The sequence below is a fragment of the Coregonus lavaretus genome, assembly GCF_964263955.1.
Source record: "Coregonus lavaretus genome assembly, chromosome: 12".
In the NCBI taxonomy this organism is placed as follows: domain Eukaryota; kingdom Metazoa; phylum Chordata; class Actinopteri; order Salmoniformes; family Salmonidae; genus Coregonus; species Coregonus lavaretus.
The window spans coordinates 5689658-5697816 of NC_139999.1; the positions used below are offsets into that span (position 1 = coordinate 5689658).

General features: G+C 41.1%; 1 protein-coding gene across 1 annotated transcript in view; it reads left to right on the plus strand.

Moving 5' to 3' along the window:
- The first annotated feature begins 954 nt into the window (after positions 1-954).
- LOC311138952 (sodium- and chloride-dependent taurine transporter-like) overlaps positions 955-8159 on the plus strand; it is a 42773-nt gene continuing 35568 nt past the window's right edge. Inside the window, exon 1 of the mRNA XM_084173768.1 lies at positions 955-1151. The gene's annotated coding sequence lies outside the window, so the exon portion shown is untranslated. The remainder of the gene's footprint in view (positions 1152-8159) is intronic.

Genomic DNA, 8159 nt, shown 5'->3' on the forward strand with positions numbered 1-8159 from the left:
CTGTTGAACTGTACACGAAGACCTACTCATATTCTACATTTGCAGATCATCTTGTGCATCTACTCCCGTTCTTCCTGTGCTCTCTTCTTCTACTGACATGGTGGCTGAAGCACACTTCCTGTTTCTACATGGTAATAATGTATTATTATTATACTCTCTATTTGGTTATGAAAATACAGTAGTTCCTAGGCCTATAATTCACTGGTAATGACACATACACTATAGCATGATCCTGTGAAATAAATAAAAAACATTTTTTCCCAAGATATTACATGCCACTGTTGGCGTTGTATGAATAAATGTAATACATAATGGTATAATAAATGACATAAAAGCAAAGACATACCTGTTCCATTAAGATACGTATCCTGTGTCTCGCCTTCCTGACTATTGTTGCATCTCTGAGTTGTTTCCTCTGTAGGCCCTGCCAAAGGTCCATCGGTCTATACGGAACTCACTCATAACCCAGTTTGCGTTTCGAATGCATAGCCTGCCGCCTGCTCTAAAACACATTACATGTTGTTCTTGGTCATTGCAAATATGTTTACAGTAGACTGTACAGGTATGCTTATGTCAACATATTACATATCTTATGTGTGCATCATAGCTGACTGCAGAATTATCTTACAGGGGAACATGATTGTTTAAAATGCATCTGCACATTTCAAAAACAAGTACAAATGTAGGCATATATATATATATAAAAAGTTAATTAATTAAATTATACTTGCAAAGTGACAACTTTGTTATCGTGCACGCATGGCATGCAAAGGCTTGGTTGTTTCTGCGTGCTTTTCCATTCCATCCGACCGCCTGGCGCTCTTGTGCGCGCGCGTGCGTACAGCCCAACGTGCGTGCGTGGCACGCGCTCAGAGACAGACGGAAAGAGAAAATGATGTTGCAGCGGGGAGCTAGCGCCTACGATGCGAAAGGAACCTGCCTCTTTAAGAAGACGCTCTCCTGTTGCATAGGGAGGCTGGCCCGGTGTTTTTCCACTAATGCTCACCCATTTTAAGAGACAAAGGTCAGAAAGAAAACCTTATAAATAAAATTTACCGCTGTAATTCTCACTATTCAACACCACTCCGCCGCACTGCACTGAAAGAACAGATACATTCTAAAGGAATAAAAAGGAATTCAAGTTAATACAGGTAGGCTAATGGATCATCATCATCACCAATATTACCCTACCTAGGTTACGTCTTTATGAGCTATATGCAAATGATTAGAGTGCATATGCTATTAGATTCATTATAATAATTTATTTCTGATAGGGAATTTTATCATCTGTGTGTCACAATATGTTGTTTAATCTCAGTTATGGCGTGGTATGCCTAAAAAGTAGCCTTTGAGCATCAGTCATGTTCAAAGACGGTCATATTAAAAAATTTATCTTGCATTGTTGATAACAGAACGTTTAGAACACAATTCCGTAAAGGTTGAGTTCTGTTATTTCGACCTCATGCTAATATCCTCGCAGGAGAGAAGGGATGAAGCCTAAATTTGCCTCCAAACGCAATCAAAAAAATGCCTTAACCTATTATTTTGTGACAACCTTAGGCTGCCGTGAATACCGTGAATAACTTCATAGGTTTTACACAATAGTTCACTTGAATGTTTATTCCACTGTTAATGTTTCGTTTTGGGCTCTGAATGGTTTCTCTCTTTCTGCCACTATCGATTAATGACTGACTAACGGTAACAGAACAGTGACTGGGAAGCTTTGAATAACCAGACCCTACACGTCGTGTGCCTCATGTCAGATCAACTCTCTTACATCTTGTTCGTACTGATAGATGCTGTGTGTACACTCATTTCGATAGTAGACCAGACTCTTTCTGTCAGGATCCAGTAGCCTAAAGGCAGCGACACTGCAGCCTGGTCTCATAGACTGACATTGTTAAATGTATATCCAGGACACTCGAATTAGTATGATATTTCACTTTTGGTATGGTTACATAAGACAGCAGGTTACTTAAGGCAAAAAATAATAATGAAATTAGGGTGGTTAGTCTGGGTGGGTGGGTAGGCGTATATATCGCCAACATCTAGCAGCCCAAAGATTGCATGTTCTAATTTCATCACGGACAACTTTAGCATTTTAGCTAATTAGCAACTTTGCAAATACTTCCTACTTTTTAGCTACTTTGCAACTACTTAGCGAGTTAGTTAACCCTTCCCCTAACCCTTAACCTAGCTAGCATTAGCCACCTAGGCACCTAGCTAAAGTTAGCCACAACAAATTGGAATTTGTAACATATCATAAGTTTAGCAAATTCTTAACATATTGTATGAAAATGAATGATGGACATCCAAAAATTAATACATACCATACAAAACGAAACATATCATACTAATTGAAGTATTTTAGAATTTTTTACTTTTTACGTTTACTATGTTACCTCTACCCCTGAGTCCAGGTTGCAGCAGCAAGCCAACCCCGAGATGAGTTTAATAGCCTGCCTACGCGCAATCGCTCAAGTTTCAGACATTTTATTGACATACATTAACTCCACATTATTCCCCCTTGTAGTTGATTTTATGTGCGTAATTTCTTGTAACGTGTTGTGCTCTCTTACTGGCCCAGACTGTGTCATCAAGACTATTTAGATCCGTTCAGATGAAGAGAATCCCCGATAGACGAGTTGATCTTTGATACTGGCAGAAGGCTGGCAGGGGACATCAATAATTGAGGCAGTGTGTGGATGAACTGAACATAAAGGGACAAGTCTTATCATGTTGTCATGGAGGTCTGTGCCTGCGTATGGCTGGTAGAATAAATTATCCTTCAATCGATAGTGGGTGTCATTGTGTGATCAAACGATAATGCCATGGATGTGTTATGGTTGGCATGGTGTTACGGTGTAACAACGCCCGCTATTGTCTGCCTGATGAAGATGTGAAATAAATTATGATTCAAAGACTACCTCAGACAATCATCGCACCTGGGCTTTGTTTAACAGCTTCGTTGTCTCGCTTTGGTAAAAAGATTGCATGGCTAATGCAAGGCTACTTTCTATTTCATTTCCTACATTCTTTACGGGCATTTCTGGTCTGCCTTTTTCAGTATGCCCAGCAAGGTGACTGAAGACACACCTCCAAGAGTTTAAATCCGTCCGTGCCTAGTTTAACAGCGATTAGTGTAACATTGTGTCCTATGAGAGCCTATTATAAAATGATATTCCCTTATATGCCTACATTAAGGTTATGTTAGGCTTCGTTTGCAGGTCTCTTTATCTTTGGGGGAATGGTTGAATATGTGTCAGGTGTGGGGGATTCTTCTTTCTGAGGCTATAATTGGAACGGCTGAAGAACAAAGACAATTCATTATGTTGATTGTGATCGAGCCTGGCGTTTGAGCGTAGAAGCAGGCTAGCCTGTATTATAAAGGGCTGGTGAAATGCATAGATAGCCCCTATCTGAAGATTGTAAGGAAATAGAGCGCAACATTGTTGCCAGTTTGTTTCCTTTACTTTGACTCGGCGCAGGGCAGTAATGTTATCCTATCACACGGGTAAAAGCAATAACTGTAAGTCGCTCTGGATAAGAGCGTCTGCTAAATGACTAAAATGTAAAGTCCAGTTTCCTGGCAAAAAAAAATTACCCTTTCTCTTGATGTGCACGGTCTTTGAATCTTTGGAATTTGTTCACCGATTCAATAAGAGCGCGCAGTGTCTTTAAGGTCTAATGAGGTTGAACGATTTCTAGGCTACTGTAATGGTGATTTAGATTTCAACTGAGCGCTGTTGTAACACTTCTGAAATCTATCAAGCCTTCCTTCCTTCCTTCCTTCCTTCCTAAGTCCTCTGACTCCTTTCTTTTCAGGAGCCTAGTAGTCACTGTTGTCAACACACATGAATAGGTGAAAATAGGTGTTCCACTATCAATCTAGCTAAGATAAAGAAATATCCCCACTGAGGGTGTCTTGAAGCTCTGTACAACATTATTTCACCCAGTTAGGTACTTAGTGTAGACATTGTGGTTAGCCAAGGATGTTTTAACATGTTATGCCTGCAGACACCAGCAGAGTAGTCTTGCTCTCTCTCTCTCTGTCTGTCTCTCTCCCTATTTCCCTCCTCTCCTCTCTCTCTCCCCCCTCTCCCTCCCTCCCCCCTCTCTGTGTCTAATTGGAGAGCTTGGCTGAGCATGAGTGCTAGGTGCCTTGTTGAAACACTTGAAAGCATCCTTCCTTCCTTCCTTCTCCCCCTCAAATTAATCACTGAGTTTTGAAAACTCTCATAGGGATCACAGTAGGTAAACATGGCCTCTGGGGGAGGAATGGAAATCTCAGGCATGCTTAGGGTTGCAAACTTTCGAAGTTTGCCAGTAAACTACCAGAATTTGTGTGTATTTCAGGGATGTTATGTAATCTATCACAAGACATCTAGTGGCCCCTTTGGGTACTTCAGATTATCACAGGTGTCTGTAATTATCTCTGGCCTTCTGTGTGGCCTTATCACATGTAAAATATATGACATAATTAAATACGATTATTTTATTTCAACTTGTTTAATATGAGGGTTTCAGCATGAAATATCCTTTATATAATTTTTACACACTTTTATTTAATTTATTATGTCAATATGTATTTGTTGTAAGTGTTTTGGTGTCAAACAGGTGGCAGTTGGAATTGAAGTGGGGGGGGGGGGGGTGGATACGCCACTGTTATCGTATAGGATTGTATAACATTACATTGGGAATGAGACCACCTGATAGTGCCATTTTGCTGGTTTAGAATTGGGGACGTTAAAATATGACCATAAACCTCATCTACAACATGGCTGGCATGAACCCCTGTAGAAATAACAAACACAGACTGCCTTTGGTTCAATATCTCCATCATGATGTTACGCGTCCGATTACTCTACGGATAAGCAGTAGGAATAGGTAGCCTCTGGTATTCTTGCATAACCTCATCCCACTTATAAACATGTTCAAATAAAATCTCTGTCGTTGTCCTGAAGGGCTTGCATGACATTTTACAAAGGCCAGACCTCACCTCACCTTTGACTTATACATAATGTATATGTAACTGCTCAGAAACAACCACTGCCATCGTCTCACAGACAAATTCATGACAGCTGACATTAATATGAACAGCTTCACAGTCACTCAGACAAGGCCGTTAATGTGATGGCATTGGCAAGCTATTATAGTCCATTCAGTGTAATGGAATGTATTTTGATGCATTTTCGATTGCGCTTGTCTGGCACAATAGAACCAATCGCAAAACTGCCCAACTCCACCTCTCTGGCACTCCAGGCAGGCTAAAGCCAACGCCAAGATTTCTCAAATACTACTTTTTAAATTTAAGCTGACGCTCTTATCCAGAGCGACTTACAGTTAGTGAGTGCATACATTATTATTATTTTTATTTTTTCATACTGGCCCCCCGTGGGAATTGAACCCACAACCCTGGCGTTGCAAACGCCATGCTCTACCAACTGAGCTACATCCCTGCCGGCCATTCCCTCCCTACCCTGGGCCAATTGTGCACCGCCCCATGGGTCTCCCTGTCGCGGCCGGCTACAACAGAGCCTGTATTCGAACCAGGATCTCTAGTGGCACAGCTAGCACTGCGATGCAGTGCCTTAGACCACTGCGCCACTCGGGAGAACCCAGGTCTGCTGCAAGGCCCTGACACCTGACCACAGAATGTTGCATCATGCATTTCAATAACATGACAAAGTCTTCTGTGGTTTACAGTTAAAGAGGAAATAATGCAAGCAGACCACAACCCAAGGCAATAATAACTCAGGTAGTCACATACCATACAGCAGAGCAAAGAGAGAATTCACAAAATGGGACAAACAGCAAATTTAAGACTCTGCATGCAGAATTCTGATAAAATATCCTGCGTGTACATTGTAAAACACCAAATAATGCATGCTGAGCAGAATTAGACCGATACCCGCTAATTATCAAAATCCAGAAAAGAGCCATTCAATTCTACAACCACCTAAAAGGAAGCGATTCCCAAACCTTCCTCAACAAAGCCATCACCTACAGAGAGATGAACTTGGACAAGAGTACCCTAAGCAAGCAAACAGACCCCACAGAGTCCCAGGACAGCAACACAATTAGACTCAACCAAATTATGAGAAAACAAAAAGAGAATTAACAAAAGAACAGAGCAAACTAGAATGGTTTTTGGCCCTAAACAGAGAGTACACAGTGGCAGAATACCTGACCACTGTGACTGACCCAAAGTTAAGGAAAGCATTGACTATGTATAGACTCAGTGAACATAGCCTTGCTATTGAGAAAGGCCGCCATAGGCAGACCTGGCTCTCATGAGAAGACAGGCTATGTGCACACTGCCCTCAAAATGAGGTGTAAACTGAGCTGCACTTCCTAACCTCCTGCCAAATGTATGACCATATTAGAGACACATATTTCCCTCAGATTACACAGACCCACAAAGAATTCGAAAACAAATCCAATTTTGATCAACTCCCATATCTACTGGGTGAAGTACCACAGTGTGCCATCACAGCAGCAAGATTTGTGAGCTGTTGCCACAAGAAAAGGCCAACCAGTGAAGAACAAACACCATTGTAAATACAACCCATATTTATGTTTATTTATTTTCCCTTTTGTACTTTAACTATTTGCACATCATTACAACACTGTATATATACATAATATGACATTTGAAATGACTTTATTCTTTTGGAACTTTTGTGAGTGTAATGTTTACTGTTCATTTTTATTTCACTTTTGTTTATTATCTATTTCACTTGCTTTGGCAATGTTAACATACGTTTCCCATGCCAATAAAGCCCTTAAATAGAGAGAGAGAGAGAGAGACTACTGTGACTTTAGCCCCATTTATTCCTGGTGCTAACATGCGTCCATGACGCGTCAAACCTTGATCAGATAGTTTTTCGATCATATTGTGTGTAGATTTGAATTGAGTCACTGGAAACCTTAGATTGCTTATCTGGAATAGACTGAGGGGTGGTCACATTCCCCTGTCACACTCAGTGTTCCAAGTTCTACCAGTCCCCTTCAGATACCTCTACCTCTAGCCTGGTTCCAGATCTGTTTGTGCTGTCTCGAAAACTGCTATGGTCATTGTCACGCCATTGGCATATGGCAAGACAGCACAGATAGATCTGGGATCAGGCTAGCGTACCTCTCTACATCAATCAAATGTATTTATATAGAAAGCCCTTCAAACATTAGCACAAAAGCAGTTGTCACAAAGGGCTCGAAGTCTTTGTCAACTTCAGTTCTATTCTTGTTCCTATTCACCGTCTAAACTACTAATTTACCTTGAGATCCATGTATGGAGAACCTGTCAGCACGAAACAACAACAATACCTCAACGCCACTTTGTTCATCCTTCAATGCCCTTTTCAGCGTACAGCGACTACAACACAACAACACAATGCACAGATACATTTAGCTTTATGCAAATAGCTGTGACTAGTGTGTGTGTGTGTGTGTGTGGTGCTGTGGGCCATAGAGCATACAAATCAAATCAAATTTTATTGGCCACATTACAGTGAAATGCTTACTTACAGCGGAGAAAGCTCTGCTCCTGAAGATCTGAAAGGCAAAGTGCTGTCTATTGTGTGTGTTTGAGGTTTTCACACTGGAAGAATACATGGACGTGCCATTAAATGAGACAATTCTATTTACAAAGACATCAGGTACGGTAATTTGGCATTTAACATTTTCATATTCAAACCTGCAAATATGAAGTTAATCATAGCTTTTATTTTTTTGCCTTGAACTGAGAAACTAAACTATTATTTCACTACTTCAGGAACTGGAAGTTTAGAGTTATTTAAGGGGAAGAGATCCCAAGTACCTCGCTGTGCCAGTGGAAATGCACAGGGGTGTGGAACCTACCCAGACCAGGCTCTTATTGGATGCATCAGGGTCTTTGTCTTGACTTACCAGTGTACTTGATACATGCAAAGTGGAGGATTTCAGGAGGGTGCACACACACGTACACACTTACACACTTACACACACACACTGACACACTTACACAATTACACACACACACACACACACACACACAAACACAGCGTACACACTCCTCTTCTCTCTCTTCTTTCTGAGTGGAAATTTACAGCCTCACAGTCGACTGTGTCATCCTCAGCTCGGGAGCGCTGTCCAATCTGCACATTGCGTTTAACTGTCTT